Source organism: Paroedura picta, unplaced genomic scaffold (assembly GCF_049243985.1).
Source record: "Paroedura picta isolate Pp20150507F unplaced genomic scaffold, Ppicta_v3.0 Ppicta_v3_sca19, whole genome shotgun sequence".
Taxonomy (NCBI): domain Eukaryota; kingdom Metazoa; phylum Chordata; class Lepidosauria; order Squamata; family Gekkonidae; genus Paroedura; species Paroedura picta.
In genome coordinates this window covers 435,897-454,904 of record NW_027518616.1, presented here as the reverse complement: position 1 = coordinate 454,904, position 19,008 = coordinate 435,897, and positions in this window count along the sequence as shown.

Sequence of the window (19,008 nt, the reverse complement as noted above, 5' to 3'; positions counted from 1 at the left end):
CAGCGGGCGCTAGATACTCACAGTTTGGCATGTTCCGCGGCGATGGCTCTCCGCGGCGGCTCCCTGTGGCGTCGGCTCTCAGCAGCGGCGGCGGCAGGGAGGCCCTGGCAGCCGCGCTCCGCGCGACTGCCGGGGGCTCCGTCTGGCGGCAGCCTGACGCTGCGAGAGGCGCTTCGAGCCTCTCACCGCATCAGGTCGGGAGCAACTGCGAGCCGCGCTGCACACGGCTCGCAGTTGCTGGGGCTGGGAATCAAAGGGACTAATCGGCAGGCGCTTCGCGCCTGCCAATTGGTCCCTCCGATTGTCTGTCCAGAGGAAGGGTCCAATCTGGACCCTTCCTCATCACGGACACATCCCGCCCCAGTAGGCCTTAACAAATTATTTAGTGTTTAGATTTGTATTGAGATTGTGAAACATACTGAGATTAATTGTACTTAAAAGAAGAGAGGACTTGCCACTGAGCAAAAGATAGTAGAAAACGGAATATATCTGGAAAGCCGTTCTGGCTGACATCCTTGCACTGAAATAAACTAAAAGAAAGCTCAAGAAAGGACATTGAAAACATTCTTTATTATTGTTTAATGCCATAAAGGTATTTTTTTCTTGTTCCGAGAGTGTCCTGTGTTTATCCTGTTGCCACCTGGAGATTGGCAACCTTAGATGCAGAAACACAAGCATTCAATGAGACATAACTTGCTAGCAACCAATGAGAGACCTCCAGTCTGTAATTCCATATCTCAAGGAGTCAGTGTGGTGTAGTGGTTAAGAGTGGCAGCTTCTAATCTGGCAAACTGGGTTAGATTCCCTCTCCTCCACATGCAGGCATCTGGGTGACACAGTCTTGCTACAGCTTTTCTCACAGAGTAGTCCTGCCAGAACTTTCAGCCCCACGGGGTGTCTGTTGTGGGGAGAGAGTGATTGTAAGCCACTTTGAGACTCCTTTCAGTAGTGAAAAAGCGGGGTACAAAAACCAATTCTTCTTTGACCATCATAAGAACATTTTCCTGGGAGTGAGGCCCAGTGAATATGATGGGACTTGTTTCTGAGAAGATCCGCTCAGGATCATTCCTTTGGCATTTATGCCAACAATATGCCAAATACTATCATTTTACATGCCAAATTATAAACCTTGCACTTGATGTTGTCAAAGCAGTAAAATAATTTCTCCCGAGTGACTCGATGTTAAAGCAGCAAACTGGAAGTGGGAAAACCACTGACCCCAGTGAAGCATTCTCATTTCACCTTCAGGCGTCCTAGATGGGCAATTGCTTCTGACACAGATGGTGTTTCCTTGTCTGTAGCCAAGATTTCAACTCATGTAACCCCATCTGACTCGCTTACCCTCACCCTGACCTTCTTCACTGGAGAACACATCAGTAGGATTCACAGTTGTCAGAATAAGTTATATTCTGCTATGAACACATAGGGTAGATGATGAGAACGATATTCTGAGGAACACCAGTCTGCTCTCCTCCATGTTGTTACTCTGAAATGCTTCCAGGGACAGCATGAGAGCAAATGGAACTGGGTTAATTAGCCAGGATGGAAAAATCTTTCTGCCATAATTAATGGTTTATAAAAATTGATATTAAAAAGATCACTCTTGTACTCTCCAGAAATGTTGGACAAATGATCTGAAAGAAGCCACTTCATGGTGTACTGCATCCTTTGTCAACCTTTTTACCATTAAGAACCTCCTGAAACATTCTTCAGGCTTCAAAAAACCCTAGAAGTGGCCCGATCATTCAGAATATGGTTGAGATGCATAGCTGTGTACATGCCCACCCAGGACCCCTCCCCTTCCCACTCCCTCCAGGCCTGTAATTGGCCATTTGGGGATGGGTCAGGTTGACATGACCATATATGGTGATATGACCCGATAAATGTTTAACAAATTTGAAGAATATGTAAAAGAAATTAACTCCCACCCATTCGAAAACCCTTCCAGGGCCATAAAGGCACCCCAGGGTTTCATAAAACCCTTGTTGAGAAAGCCTGGACTAGGATTTGGGATATCCAGGTTTGAAGTTCCATTTTGCCATGGAAACTTGTTGAGTTACCTTGGTAGATTGATTCAAGTGGGTAGCCGTCTGAAGAAGCACAACAAAATCAGAGTCCAGAGTCCTGTGGATGAGTGCTTGAACTTGAAAGCTTAGACCTTGAATAAATCTTTGTTGGTCGTAAAGGTGCTACGACTCTGACTTGGTAGACTAAAATAGTCTCACCTTAACCTATCTCACAGAGTTGTTGTAAGGATAAAATGGTAGAGAGGAGAATGTTTTTGAGTTCCCATTAGAAAGAAAATGAAGTCAACAAATAAATAAATGTGCCACATACCTTATATCCAGATTAAGAACCTTTAAGAGGTTAAATGGATGAGTTAAAGCAGTACAAAACACTTTGGGGTGTCTTGAATAATCAATTCAGACTTTGGTTTCAGGTGCTGAGATTCAAAGTTTCATTCTGCTATTAAGTTTGCTGGGTGGGCTTAGCTCAGGCTCTGCTGATATTGCTTCACAGAATAAAGTGGGAAGGAAGAAGAATGCTGCCCTGAGGGCTTAAAAGGAAGACAAGATAAAAAACATGCTAGATAGATACAAAGAGTTTACATACATTTTCTTCAGGAACCAGCTTACAAATATAGAACCTGTCTTATATTCTGGGTAGGTCTTACAGCTAGAATATCTCATGTGTTGGGTGAACCTCTTCTATTTAATCAGATACAATAGAAACATTTAATGGTACCTAGGTAAAGGTAAAGGTATCCCCTGTGCAAGCACCGAGTCATGTCTGACCCTTGGGGTGACGCCCTCTAGCGTTTTCATGGCAGACTCAATACGGGGTGGTTTGCCAGTGCCTTCCCCAGTCATTACCGTTTACCTTCCAGCAAGCTGGGTACTCATTTTACCGACCTCGGAAGGATGGAAGGCTGAGTCAACCTTGAGCCGGCTGCTGGGATCGAACTTCCAGCCTCATGGGCAGAGCTTTCAGACTGCATGTCTGCTGCCTTACCACTCTGCGCCACAAGAGGCTCTATTTAATGGCTAAGTGACCATTAAATTGGATGTTTTGATGGATACTTTTCTACATCCTTCCCCCAACCTGAGGTAAAATATCCCTCCAAAAATGAAACTCATCCAGTCACTATTTGATCTCTTCCTTTTTCAGCCCTCTGGGAAGGTGTTTTTTTTTTTTTACTTTAAAACTTTCCTTTTTTTAGAATGGCAATGAGGTTTAAAAATAAATAAAGATTTTGTTTGCAAAGAGAAAAGGGTCGTTGGATTGAGGAGTCACCTTTCTTTTTAGAAATCAGTGAACGTTTAGTTTCTAATTCTTAGTTACAGTCTTTTTTGTAGTTGTTCTCAGGCTTATCTCTCAGGTGTTAATGAACTCTTTTTAGCTGAGGGTTTTTTAAATGGTGTTTGTCACCAAAACAGTAGTTTTTCTTTGATCTTTTAATCTATAGAGTTCCCTTGAACTCTCCTTGGTCCCTAGAAAACAGACACAATTTTCTACCTCTCTGGATGTACCAGTAGTCCACTACCTTCTGAGATGATTAGAGTTCTACCTCTCACACATTAATCTTAGGAAATACACCCCTGATTTCCCTTTACACTAGTCAGGGCTCCACCTTCTCTTCCTTAGAAGGACTCTCACCAATTTGGGTTAATTTGGGAGTAAACACCTGACTGCCCAAGTTCTGTCCACCAAATCAGTGCTCTAGTTGACCAGACACTCTGCTCTCTCACTAGAGTGTCTCCTCAGACAATTTTTACCCCTCACTAACCATTGATGGAGCCTCTTGTGGCACAGGGTGGTAAGGCAGTGGAATGCTGTCTGAAGCTCTGACCATGAGGCTGGGAGTTCGATCCCAGCAGCCAGTTCAGACTTTCATCCTTCCGAGGTCGGTAAAATGAGAACCCAGCTTGCTGGGAGGTAAAACGGTAATGACTGGGGAAGGCACTGGCAAACCACCCCGTATTGAGTCTGCCATGAAAACGCTAGAGGACGTCACCTCAAGGGTCAGACATGACTCGGTGCTTGTACAACCATTGATGTTGTTACAGTACTCAGAACCTCATTTGCAGATGCTGTCCATCACAGATTTCTTGCTCAGAAACACTTGTTTTAGTGGTGTTTCCTCTGTGGAAAGAAATAATTGGGAAACTTGCCTTTAACAGTCTCACATTTCACTCCTGCTCCGCGCGGCTGGCGGGGGCTCCCTTGTCGGCAGGGCGGGAATCGGCCGGGCCAATCGGCAGGCGCGGCGCGGCCGATGGTCTGTCCGGAGGAAGGGGCCAATCGGCACCCTTCCTCATCCCGGACAGAGCCCACTCTAACTCCTCCCCCTAAGCCCTTAGGGCTCTATTTAGTCCGCGGCGCCGCGGGCTGAGTTAAGATGGGTGACAGAGAAGAAGCATTGGTTTCTATACTCTGCTTTTTATTACCTGAGGGAGCCTCCAAGTGGCTTATGATTGCCTTCCCTTCCCCTCCCCACAGCAGATATCCTGTGTGATACGTGAGACTGGGAGAGCTCTGACAGAACTGCTCTGTGAGAGCAGCTCTATCAGGACTGTGACTAGCCCAAGGTCACCCAGCTGGCTTTATGTGGAGAGCCAGCTTTATGTAGAGGTTAGGAGTGCGGACTTCTAATCTAGCGAGCTGGGTCCGATTCTGCACTTCCCCACATGCAACCAGCTGGGTGACCTTGGGCTCACCACAGCACTGATAAAACTGCTCTGACCGAGCAGTAAAATCAGGGCCCTCTCAGCTTCACCTCACTCACAGGGTGTCTGTTGCCAGGAGAGGAAAGGGAAGGTGACTGTAAGCCGCTTTGAGACTCCTTCAGGTAGACAAAAGCAGCATATAAGAACCAATTCTTCAGTAATATCAGGGCTCTCTCAGCCTCACCCACCTCACAGGATGTCTGTTGCGGGGAGAGGAATGGGAAGACAAATGTAAGCCACTTTGAGCCTCCTTCGGGTAGAGAAAAGCGGCATATAAGAACCAACTCTTCTTTTTCTCCTCCCCCTCCCCCTCCTCCTCCTCCTCCCCCTCCTCCTTCTTCTGTTACAATGGGGAGATCCCAAGGTTTCAAAAGAGCTTCCCTATGTGTAATAAGATATTCTTTGATGGGTTTGAAACCCTTTGAGCTCTTACGGTAAATTGTTTCTGTTTTTTATATACAGTTTTATCACTAACCTTTGTAGTTCTCATCTGTTTTCCTGGTTGACTTCTTGTTTCCCTTTATGTTATTTGTTCTCAGTATTTCTGTCACCCACAGATTTACCCCCCTGTTGAAAATCGAATTTTTCCCCTTGTACAACTGCGTGTCTCTGTATATTGAACTCTGAGGAAGATCAGTATGATCAAGACGTATTCCGTCTGGTCTTGGTGGCATTAGTGGGTACACAGTGAGAGGCTCCCTTCTGCTCAAGGCTTCCTGGTTGGTGCTTGGCTGAGGCACCTCTTCCTTCTCCTCCCCCTCATCACCCGCTTCAGGGGACTGTCTCCTGACAATGATTCTATGAATTCAGAGGAGAACAGGAACCTCAGTTAGGTACAATGCTGCAGAACCCCCCCTTCAAAGCAGCCATTTCTGCCTGGGGAACAGATCTCTCTATCTGGAGATGGGCTGGAATTCCAGGGAATTCCAAGGGGCCACCTAGAGGCTGGCCACCCTAGGACTGGGAAACCACGGTCCAGCTGTTTAAAAAAATCATTTTAATCACTCTCTATATTATATATTAACAAAAACAAGCCTTTAATAGCATATAAAAGTACAATATAAGAAGGGAAAGTGCAAAAGGATCCACTGCTAGTGAGAACAAAGGCAAAGATCATGCTTTAGACATAATACATTCACGATTTCCCATGGCAAGTGTAAAAACTTTGCTACTGGTTCAATTTATATCAGGGTTCTGGGATGTCAAAAGAAACTGAGTCTTTCGTTCATCCGAATGCAGCTCTCTTTTACACAGCAGTGAGTTAAGAAATTTGGCTCGGATCGAGGAATAAAATGGACAATGGAAGAAAACATGTGTAATTGATTCTATACAGCGTTGTCCACTGGGGCACAACCTAGCTGAATGTGGGAGCTGTTGAAATCTTCCATATAGAACAGCAGAAAGCAGAGCATTAGTTCTAGCTAACATGAATGCTCTACGCTGTTGTGGGATGATTAGATGGTAGAAGTACGCAGCTAGGGGCTGAGAGCTTGGTGAGATCCCCAAGCTCAATGGCGAGCAAACGTTTCTAGCTTTACTGCTAAGTTCCTGCAGTTCTATGTCTAACAGTCTGCGTTTAATTGAATTAAATGCAGTCTTTTCAGATATCAGATACAAGGAGACTAAGGATATCCCTGTAGATTTAATTTTTCCCTCAATGTGTCTTAATCAAGTAGATGACTCATGTTCAGATAGCATGAGGGAAATTAGACTGTTGGGGTCAGATCTAAAATGAATGCGAAGCCAGAACTTGATTGTTAACAACCATGCTCTGGTTTCCAATAGCCTTTGGCTGGTTTCTGGACATAGGACTGCGTAAGAGACACAGTTCGGGGTCCCAAGGATATTACGAAGGAAGACAGATTGGAGACTTTCGACTGCTTGGTTAAAAGCGTTAATCCAAATAGGGATGCCATAGAACAGTTGGGCACTTAGTTTCCCATTGGATACTTTGAGGGCTGCTGGCACGTACTGGTTACCACTGGTGTAGAAGAAATGTATAATTGCCAGGGCACTAGTTTTTCAGATGTGATTACATATTTCCTCTGTGTAGCCCAATTATAGGCCCATCAGCACTCTCTGTGTAAAGTAGTATTTCCTTTTGCCCATCCTGAACTTACTGCCCATCAGCTTCATTGGATGCTCTCAAGTTCTAGTATTTGTGGGTACCTACATCATTAAATAAGCCCATGCCACACTCAGAGTCAGCTGGTCTGGGACAGTTTAACCTTCCTTGCATACCCCAATAACAATGAAACAGCCAACTATTTTTTTAGTTCATGAAGAGTAATCTTGGTATGAATAAGATTAACAGGTGTGGTGTAGTGGCTAAGAGTGTCAGACTAGTATCTGGATATCCAAGTTCAAATCCCCACACATGCTATAGAAGCTTGCTGGAGAGCCATACTATCTTAGCCTCAGAAGAAGAAGAGTAGATTCTTATATGCTGCTTTTCTCTACCCGAAGGAGGCTCAAAGTGGCTTACATTTGTCTTCCCATTCCTCTCCCCACAACAGATACCCTGTGGAGTGGGTGAGGCTGAGAGAGCCCTGATATCACTGCTCGGTCAGAGCAGTTTTCTCAGTGCCGTGGCAAGCCCAAGGTCACCCAGCTGGTTGCATGTGGGGGAGCGCAGAATTGAACCCGGCTCGCCAGATTAGAAGTCCGCACTCCTAACCACTATACCAAGCTGGCTCTCAGCTACCTCACAGGGTTGTTGTGAGGATAAAAAGGAGGAGAGGAAAATGATGCAAGCTGCATTGAGTCCCCAATAGGCAAAAAGACAGGGATTGGATGGATGGATGGATGGATGGAATTTGGATATGGTGATTGACATCTGTATTTTCATCCATCCATTCTAGACTAGGGATACTTTTATCTACTGGTTCTATTCGCACCCTGTTCATTAATGGCCCTACCTGCCTGCAGCCTGTTTGCATGTCTTTGCAGGAACAGTTTACTTGCAGGTAACGGAATCTGACTGCCAGCAGATGAGGGATTAGCTGGGAGTCACTCCTATGGAGAAACTTTGCTAGGTACCCAACAAAGTACTTGGGTGGGGGAATCAGGAGCTGAGTCTCAACAGATTGCAAGAATCCACTGGAAGTTATATTTCTCAGATCTCTTAGTCTCGACAGTTTGTTGTATCCTGAGTTTGCTGAAATATAGCAGATGTTATGAGGGTATCAAAAGCCTAGATGAATCTTCTTCTCATCTCCTCTCCTTAAATTGTCAGCTGGGCTAGAATAAAAACATATAAGTGTTTTTAAAGGCACATGATACAGGTGACATTTAATTAATTCATAGAGAAAAATTATGTTCTATAAGATTCTGAGACAAGGGAGCGTCTTTAACAGCGCTTCATTGTTAAAATAAAAGCCTAAGGGGTGGGTGGACAGAGAAAGGGTGTGGCCCTGCATGTCCCAATTGGGCCCTGCCTCTGACACGCCACACCTACTCAGGACTTTGGCTCAATCATTGGGCCAAAGTTCTGACAGGGCCGCCCACCCAGCCCAGCCAGGGGCAATTTGGAGACATTGCTGCCTGTCTGCCCCTGACCACCACAGGGAGAGGTGGTCAGTAGGCCTGCCGAGGGGAGTGAGAATGGAGGCTTGGACAGGCTGTGCCAGCCCTTTTCGCCCCAGGGCTGTCCTAACTGTCGCGTCCAACAACTTCCCACACTTTGCCTCAGAACACTGACAAAGCTGGCAGGAGGCTGATGAGTGCTCGCCCTCCCTCCCTCCCTTCAGGCCTGCTGTGAAGAAGCCTTTAACATCCCATGACTGAGGTGAGGGAGGTATATCCGAGAGCAATGCAAGTGAGTCTGTGGGGTACTTGTGCTTTCCCTTTGAGGGCCGGGGAGCTTTCCCGTTCTGTCTAACTGGCTGACAGTGAGGACAAAGAAAAGCCCCTGCTCACTTAAAATACTGCTCTGGACGGCCTTCCTGCTGGAGGGAAGAGGCAGCCAAGCAACTCTCTGTAGATTTGAGGCATACCATACAGGGTTGCTGGATGCTGCTGCAGAGGTTCTTTTGCCTCCTATTTCATCTGCACAACAACCCTGTGCAGTAGGCCTCAAGTCTTTCAACTCAACAATAACCTGTGTGGGAGGCCTTACATGTTACTTCTCCACAAGAACCCTGTCCAAAGCAGCCCTTTCTGCCTGGGGAGCTGATCTTTATACTCTGCATATGAGCTGTAATTCCAGGAGCTCTCCAGGCCCCACTTGGAGGTTGGCTACCCCTGGGTTAGAAATATTCCTGGAGGTTTGTAGATGGGACTTCAAAATCATACAATGCCTCCGAGTCCAGCCTCTAAAATAGCCATTTTTGCCTGCAGAGCTGATCATTATAATCTAGAGGTGAGCAGTGATCCAAATACTATAGTATAAGCTTGCAGACTGCAGTTGGGAGGGAGTGGTGAGGGTGTGTACCTCCTGGGCAATAGGTTGTGGCCAGCCCTTACCAGCAACTGTTTGTATTCTGGGGTGCAGACAAACAGACCAGCATCAGTCCTGTGAGTATGGAGATTACAGGAAGGTCTAAATAAAGAATATTTACAACCTGAAACTATAAATAGTGAACAAGTAAATGGCTGGAGAGACATGGGAACCGAAGTGATTTTCAAGTTTGACCTGGTAAATAAAAAAATAAAAAAAAACAGTTCAAAAAACCTGACTAAGGTGCTTCCATTCTGGCCTTACCCCCTGTTTTTTTGCTTTCTTCAATAAGCCCACTACAAGTCTGCTTACTAAAGCCTTGACATGGGACTTCACAATTTTATCACACCTATAATTCATCTAGTCCAGCATCCTGGCTCACACAGTAGGCAACCAGTTCCTCTGGATGGCCAACAATAGAGCATAGAAGCCAAAGCCTTTCCCTGATGTTGCCTCCTGGTTCAAATTCAAAGGATTAGTGCCTCTGAATGTGGAGGTACACGTGAATTTCCAGCTCTAGGAAATTTATAAAGAACTACTATATGCCAGCAATGGTTTCCCATTAACACAGCTAAAACAGTATTTCCCCCACATAACACAATCTTTATAATAAATCCTTTCCATACAAGATTTGGTACAGTTTGATTATTTCACTCTGAACAAATTACAATATCTTGTAGAAATCCCTTTAGTCTGCTGTTATAAATTTGCTGTCTTTATCGTCTCTTTTGTGAAATGTATTATCAGAAAGACATAAACAAATGTTGCAACCATTTGCCAGAATTTTTTAAATGGTTGTACACACTGGAGTACTTTAAAACCATGAGAAGCAAATTGATTTGCATATATCCCTGGAGCATTATAAATGATTACTTAAAAATGAGTAAAAACCATCTTAGTTCACACTAATTTAGAAGCAAAACCAGGCTAGAGGGGATGACTGCACAGAGGCCTTGTGTGTAAATGAGTATTTTAATAAGTTCAAGAAGAAAATGAGCTAATTTATTTGTAGAGAGTTTTTAAAACAGTGGTGTAAGTTTAAGTCAAAATACACTATGGAACTTAGTCAATTAAAGCACACACACATTTCAACATGTTTGTATGAAATTGGGAGTTCCTTTTCTTTCTGTCCTTTTGTTCATGTGGAAACATCTTATGTAACAGCCATAGGGAAAATCTTTAAGATATGCAATGAAAAATGCAACGGAAATCCATTAGAGAAGTAATCGTCAACTCCAGCATAACATTACGATCTGTTACTGTTGTGGAACACATCTTCTAGTGCGCCCCCTGAAACGGATATAACTACAGATGTGACATCCATAGTCCCTCCCCAGGGAGTGCACCAAAAGAGGCCTGGGCAGCGCTGAGGCCTGGTGGCCCAGCACTGGACTTGCCCGAGACCTGGGCAGTCATGGGGCAATACGGAGGCTGCTTGGGTCAACGCTGCCATAAAGGTGAATCTGGGGAGCAGGTGGGAGGGAGGAGAGACTCTGGATGGGGTAAGGTGGGAGAGAGAAAGGAGTCTGGGTGTGTGTCTGAGGAAGAAGCGAGGAACCAGGAAGGAGATCAGGTAAGGGTGAGAAGGGTGGGGGATGAATGGGGGAGAAGGAGTGTGTGTGTGTGTGTGTGTGTGTGTGTGTGTGTGTGTGTGTCTGAGAGAGGGGGAGGGACAGGGTCCAGGGAGGAGGTCAGGCAAGTGAGAGCTAAGAGGGGTGAGGGCAGGGGGGACTAGGGGGGAAGGAGTTTGTATATATGTGTATCTGAGACCAAGGAGCCTATGAGCAGGTATGTGTTCTACATACTTTGTGAGTGTCGGGCTGACACTGATTTATTTTTCAGACAATTTCATCTTGTCAGCAGTTTTAGTTTGACATTATTTGAGTTTGACATAATTTGTCATTAAAAAAGGTAAAGGTAAAGGTATCCTCTGTGCAAGCACTGGGTCATGCCTGACCCTTGGGGTGACGCCCTCTAGCGTTTTCATGACAGACTCAATTCGGGGTGGTTTGCCAGTGCCTTCCCCAGTCATTACCGTCTACCCCCCAGCAAGCTGGGTACTCATTTTACCAACCTCAGAAGGATGGAAGGCTGAGTCAACCTTGAGCCGGATGCTGGGATCAAACTCCCAGCCTCATGGGTAGACAGCTTCAGACAGCATTTCTACTGCCTTAAAAACCTGCGCCACAAGAGGCTCTTAATTTGTCATTGTTGTTGTTGTTATGTGCGAAGTCGTGTCCGACCCATCGCGACCCCATGGACAATGATCCTCCAGGCCTTCCTGTCCTCTACCATTCCCTGGAGTCCTTTTAAGTTTGCACCTACTGCTTCAGTGACTCCATCCATCCACCTCATTCTCTGTCGTCCCCTTCTTCTTTTGCCCTCGATCACTCCCAGCATTAGGCTCTTTTCCAGGGAGTCCTTCCTTCTCATGAGGTGGCCAAAGTATTTGAGTTTCATCTTCAGGATCTGGCCTTCTAAAGAGCAGTCAGGGCTGATCTCCTCTAGGACTGACCGGTTTGTTCGCCTTGCAGTCCAAGGGACTCGCAAGAGTCTTCTCCAGCACCAGAGTTCAAAAGCCTCAATTCTTTGAAGCTCGGCCTTCCTTATGGTCCAACTTTCGCAGCCATACATTGCAACTGGGAATACCATAGCCTTGACTAAACGCACTTTTGTTGGCAGGGTGATGTCTCTGCTTTTTAGGATGCTGTCTAGATTTGCCATAGCTTTCTTCCCCAGGAGCAAGCGTCTTTTAATTTCTTGGCTGCAGTCCCCATCTGCAGTGATCTTGGAGCCCAGGAAAATAAAATCTGTCACTACCTCCATTTCTTCCCCATCTATTTGCCAGGAATTGAGAGGGCCGGCTGCCATGATCTTTGTTTTCTTGATGTTGAGTTTCAAGCCAACTTTTGCACTCTCCTCCTTCACCCGCATCAACAGGCTCTTTAGTTCCTCTTCACTTTCTGCCATTAGAGTGGTATCATCTGCATATCTGAGGTTGTTGATATTTCTCCCTGCAATCTTGATCCCAATTTGTGACTCCTCTAATCCCGCCTTTCTCATGATGTGCTCCGCATACAAGTTAAATAGGCAAGGCGACAGTATACAGCCTTGCCGAACTCCTTTCTCAATTTTGAACGAATCCGTGATTCCATGTTCAGTTCTCACTGTTGCTTCTTGACCTGCATATAAATTTCTCAAGAGACAAATAAGATGCTCTGGTATTCCCATCTCTTTAAGAACTTGCCACAATTTGTTGTGCTCCACACAATCAAAGGCTTTAGCATAGTCAATGAAGCAGAAGTAGATGTTCTTCTGGAACTCCCTAGCTTTTTCCATGATCCAGCGTATGTTGGCAATTTGATCTCTAGTTCCTCTACCTCTTCGAAATCCTGCCTGTACTTCTGGAAGTTCTCGGTCCACATATTGCTGGAGCCTAGCTTGTAGGATTTTGAGCATAACTTTGCTAGCATGAGAAATGAGTGCAATGGTGCGGTAGTTTGAACATTCTTTGGCATTGCCCTTCTTTGGGATTGGAATGTAAACTGACCTTTTCCAATCCTGTGGCCATTGCTGAGTTTTCCAAATTTGCTGGCATATTGAGTGTAGCACTTTTACTGCATCGTCCTTTAAGATTTTGAATAGTTCAACTGGAATGCTGTCACCACCACTAGCTTTATTGTTGCTCAGACTTCCTAAGGCCCATTTGACTTCACATTCCAGGATGTCTGGCTCCAGGTCAGTAACTACCCCACTGTGGTCATCAGGGATGTTAAGCTCGCTCTTGTATAGTTCTTCTGTATAATTTTGCCACCTTTGCTTAATCTCTTCTGCTTCTGTGAGGTCCCTACCATTTTGGTCCCTTATCATACCCATCTTTGCATGAAATGTTCTCTTCATATCTCCAATTTTCTTGAAAAGATCTCTGGTCCTCCCCATTCTATTGTTTTCTTCTATTTGTTTGCACTGTTCATTTAAGAAGGCATTCTTATCTCTTCTAGCTTTTCTCTGGAATTCTGCATTCAGTTGGGTGTATCTTTCTCTTTCTCCCTTGCCTTTCACTTCCCTTCTCTCCTTAGCGATTTGTAAAGCTTCCTCAGACAGCCATTTTGATTTCTTGCATTTCTTTTTCTTTGGGATGGTTTTAGTTGCTACCTCTTGTACAATGTTGCGAACCTCCGTCCATAGTTCTTCAGGCACTCTGTCTATCAGATCTAATTCCTTAAATCTATTTGTCACCTCTACTGTATATTCGTCGGGGATATGATTTAGTTCGTACCTGAGTGGCCTAGTGCTTTTCCCTACTTTCTTCAATTTAAGCCTAAATTTTGCAACAAGAAGCTCATGATCTGAACCACAATCAGCTCCTGGTCTTGTTTTTATTGCCTGTATAGAACTTTTCCATCTTTGGCTGCAGAGTATATAGTCAATCTGATTTCTGTGTTGACCGTCTGGTGATGTCCATGTGTAGAGTCGTCTCTTGGGTTGTTGGAAAAGAGTGTTTGCTATGACCATTGTATTCTCTTGACAAAATTCTACCAGCCTGTGCCCTGCTTCATTTTGTACTCCAAGGCCAAACTTGCCTGTTATCCCAGTTATCTTTTGGCTTCCTACTTTAGCATTCCAATCCCCCATGATGATAAGCACATCATTTTTTGGCGTTGCTTCTATAAGGTGTTGTAGGGCTTCATAGAACTGATCAACTTCATCCTCTTCAGCAGCAGTGGTTGGGGCATAGACCTGGATCACTGTGATGTTGAATGGTTTGCCTTGGATTCGAACTGAGATCATTCTGTCATTTTGGGGATTGTATCCCAAGACTGCTTTTCCTACTCTCTTATTGATTATGAAAGCTACTCCATTTCTTCTGCGAGATTCTTGTCCACAGTAGTATACCTGATGGTCATCTGAATTAAATTCACCCATTCCTGTCCATTTTAGTTCACTGATTCCTAAAATGTCGATGTTCAGTCTTCTCATTTCTTGTTTAACCACGTCCAGCTTGCCTTGATTCATGGATCTGACGTTCCAGGTTCCTATGGAATAAAAATCTTTACAGCATCGGACTGTCTTTTCGCCACCAGTTACTTCCACAACTGAGCGTCCTTTCGGCTTTGGCCCAGCCGCTTCATTCATTCTGGCGCTACTCGTACTAGCCGTCTGCTCATCCCCAGTAGCATATTGGACACCTTCCGACCTGAGGGGCTCATCTTCCGGCGTCATATCGTTATGCCTATTGGAACTGTCCATAGAGTTTTCATGGCAAAGATACTGGAGTGGTTTGCCATTGCCTTCTCCAGTGGATCACCTTTTGTCAGAGCTCTCAGCTATGACCTGTCCGTCTTGGGTGGCCCTGCACGGCATAGCTCATAGCTTCACTGAGCTACGCAAGCCCCCTTGCCACAACAAGGCAGCGATCCTTGAAGGGGGCAATTTGTCATTAAAAATTGAATTAAAAAAAAACCAAAATTTCAAATAAATGGAGTTTTAATGTTTAATGTATTCACATACATCTTACGTGACGATCCGATTCTCACAACTTTTTAAATTCTGGCTTAGTATAGACATTTATTTATTAATTGTAAGCTGTCAGCCAGTCAAGGGATGTATGGAGGTTGTTTGCCTTTTCCTGGCTCCACATCATGATCCCTAATGTTCCTTGGAGGAACTGCCACTCATATTTTTGCAGGTCTCCCATCTACATACTAGCCAGGCCTACTGTGCTGACTCCTTTCTTTGGCAGGAGGTGTCCAATTACAGCAGAGGCCCTCTGGTCTTCTCAGAGCTGAGCTCATTGAGACAAGAATGACATCAGAGAAGGCCAGGTCAAAATGCCAAGAGTTCAGAGCAAGCAGACAGGAGTAGTCCAGAAATTGTAGTCTAAAAATCCAGTCCAAGGTCAAGAATTCCAGGAAGTCTCACAAGGTTGGAAACAGGCAGTGCTATGACAAACAGTTTGCATGCTTACATCCATGATAGTTTGCTCTCCTAACAGGCTTTAAGTTGTCCTCTCCCTTGACTGTAGTCTCATTCTGAGAAGACTCACCTCCTTCCAGTAGTTGGTGTCAGACTAGGAGCTGTGCACTTCACCTGTTAGACTGTACCTTGCTCCAAAGAAGCTGCCTGCAATGACCCACAGCTGTCTCAGGGGAGCTGTCAGACTAGTGATGTGGGTGGGCTGGTTGTGGGTGGGCAGCTAGACTGAAGGGCTCCTAGAGGCACTCCTAGATTGGCATCATGAGCAGGCAGCTCTTCAACTGGGCTCAGGATGAGTGAATTGGGGGGGGGGGGCCTGCTAGGATGTAGTATTTCTGCTGGTACTTCCAAGACCTCCTGCTGGGGTTCTGCCTGTGCTGCACAACTGCCCAGTTCCCCTCTGATGCTGGCTCATGACACCTGCTTAGTGTCTGAGATCTGACAGGGCTGGGCTTGCCTGGGCCATGCAGCTCAGGTACAGACACTATGCAAAGTAGAGAGGAAATGTCCCTGCAGGTTTCCAAAAAGCCAGGGGCCTTGGCTGAAGGGGGAGGCTGCTACAAAGGTTTGCCCAAATAAGCAATCACTGGAGAGACCATCTTAGGACACCGATAACTGAGTAGGGGTAGTCAAACTGCGACCCTCCAGATGTCCATGGACTACAATTCCCATGAGCCCCTGCCAGTGAACTCTGGCAGGGGCTCATGGGAATTGTAGTCCACGGACATCTGGAGGACCGCAGTTTGACTACTCCTGCTTAAGAGCATGACAGATCCTCAATGGGAATCCATCACATTTTCAGCACCGCTCATGCCGGAGAAAACTGAATGTGCTGTCTATTTTAAAAGAGATTATTTGGTTTATGCTCTCATCTTTAACCGCTCCTAGTTGAGTGGATTAAATAAAGCAGTAAGGGCCCGAGGGCGGGCCCTGTCCGGGATGAGGAAGGGTGCCAATAGGCCCCTTCCCCCGGACTGACAATCAAAGGGGCCAATCGGCAGGCGCGAAGCGCCCGCCGATTGGGTCCTTCAATTGTCAGTCCGGCAGCAAGGGACCAATTGCGAGCCGCACACAGTGCGGCTCGCAACTGGTCCCTTGCCGCTGGACTGACTAATTGGGATTCGTCCCCCTTCCACTCTCCGCGCATTCGCCTGCCCGCCGCCATTACCTCTCTCGCTTTCCTGATGGTGGCGGCAGAGCCGGTAGCGGCAGCGGGAGAGCCAGCAGAGCTGACGCACGCAGCGGCGGCGGAGCTGGCGGAGCCGCCGCACCTGCAGGAATCAACGGCGGAGGACCTGGAACAGCCGGCAGCGGCCGCAGCGGAGGAGCAGCCACCAGCAACGGGAACGGCGGTGGCGGCAGCAGCGGAGGAGCCCCGAGCGGCATCCTGTGCGGCGGACCCGCCCGCACACAGACCCGCTCGCACACAGGTAGGCCGCGCCGCAGGGGGGGCCGGCAAACAGCTAGCGCCCGCTGTATCTAGAGTACAGCAGGCTTATTTTCTAGTTTCCATATATTTCTATTATTTACTTAAAGCATTAATCCACCTGAATGTGGATCCTCAGCAGAGATTTTAAGACAAAAGTTTAAAAGATGAATGAGTGACAGCATCCGTGTCTAGTTGACTAGCAGGGGGCGACTAATCCAGTAACGACTCAGACCCAATCTTGGCAACAAATTGGCCGCAGCCGTTTATTAACCCAAAGGCCCTCCAACTGGGAGGGTTGGCCTGCATGCAGGTAGGGGAGCCCCTTCCTCGTCAGCCGGCCGGCTGACTCCCTTCACCGCGGCATTCCGGCTCCACACCTCACTCCCAGCCGGGAGGATGGGATGCCTTCAGCCGCGGCGTCCCTGGGAAGCGACCTTTGAGGGCCCCACAGGCGTCCGCCTACATAGGGCCCTCACCCTCTCGCTTGGCCCCGGGGCCCTGGCCTCCCAGCCGGGTAGGCCGCGCCCGGTTCTGGCCGGTCTCTTTAGCGAGACCCCCTACTCCGGGGAGTCCCGTGCGCAGCCGGGCTCCCCGCCAACAGGCTCCCCACCTTGCATGACGCGCCACTGAACAGGAACCGCAGGCCCCTGTTCCCGCCAACCCTCAGACAAAATCTTAACCAAAACGTCCCGCACGTCGGACAACCAGAGGTTGCACCCCCTTTCGGAGAGGTGAACCCCGTCAGACCGAAAATGCAGCGGGGAACGGAACGTTATGTTGGGGTGCGGGACATGCACACCCCCCAACGAAAACACCGTCTTCAAGGCCGCCTTGTTGACCTTTTGCTTGGCACAGTTCATCCTCTCGGGCCGCCGGGCGGCACGCCACCTCAGCCGATCCAGCAGGTCGGACCACACCAACAGCGTACGAGGCATCCGCTGCTTCAGGATCTGCAGGTCCTCAGCGATGGCTGCGCTCAGCTGGAGACCAGTCAGGGATGGTAGGTCATTCTCTCCCAGATGAATCACCAGCACATCAGGAACGCCCCAACGCCGGACATCGTCAGCAACGATCCGCAGCAAAGATGACCACTGCAAACCTCGCCGTCCGGACCAGGTGATCCTGCAGACTCGCTCGAGGCCAAGATGCGGTCCCCACATGGTGGAATGCGCGTGTCTGCCGGCCCAGTATGGGATGCTGTGGCCCACCACGTGGACCACTGCTGCCGCTGAAGGGACACCTGGTAAATCATAAATCAAACAACAAGTTGAGGGCGAATGTACGCCTTATAGGCTTGCGAACGCCACCTGCCCCTCCGCTTAATGGCCCCGGGAGGCTCGCCAGCCAAGTATGCCTCGGTGGCGGCCCCAATGCGGAAGGAGTGACCCCCATACATGGACGGCTGGAGCCCCGCCCTCCGCAGGCAGGCTCGCAGGACGGCCACCAGCTGGTAGCGAGACAGACAGGTCCCATTCCGATGAACAAACAGCGCCCCAGGCAGCCGGGGCCTGATTTTTAAGTAGGCACCCACCGCCCGACGCGGGCAATCAATCGACCCCCGCGAGGCGGGAACGTAAACGTGGCTCCCCCTGCCCGTTTGGTCACATTTTGACCGGCAGACAAGGAACTGTACTCCACCATCTAGCAATTCCACGTCTGAGACCAGCAGGCCCGTGGTGAGCCGTGCCGAGCGAGCCTGTGCCACCATCTCGCTGCTTCTCAAGGCACCATGGTAAGCAACCGAAAAAACCGCCCGGAACAGGGCGCTCTCGAAATCAGAGCTCGCCACCGCGGGCAATTGTTCTATAATTCGGCACAGAACAGCCCGTGTGATGGGTCGCCTGGGGTCGGTCCGAGACCCCGCCTGCCGCCCCCAACCCTTTACAGCCTGACGGGCCAGGAACGATTTCCCTGGGTCCCAGGATCCCAAGGCCTTAGAACAAAAGGAAAGTCCGGCCAAGACGACCCGCAGTGTCCGGCAGGAAAGGCCTGTCCCCTTGAGGTGCGCCAGGAACCGGAGCAGCATGCCTTCCCTCATGGGCCAGCTCGAAGATTCTCCCAATCGACGGGCGAATCCCACAAAATCCTGTGCGGCCCGCCGGTAGGCCCGCCGAGTGGACTCGGCCAGGGACGACAGTACCCCCTCCACGATCAGGTGGCGCCAAGCTCCCAGAGGTCCGTCGGGCAAACCTCCGACTCCGCTGCCGCTCCGGGAGCGAGACGCCGGAACCTCTCGACCTGAAACCAAGAGAGAGCGTCGGCCAGCTCATTGGTGACCCCCGGAACATGCCTGGCGCGGAAGGTAATATTGTGCGCCAAGCATGACAACACAAAAGCCCGCACCAAGCGCATGACCCTGGGAGATTTGGAATACTGCTTGTTGACTATGTGCACAACCGCCTGATTGTCGCACAAGAACTCGACCAGGCGATTGGCCA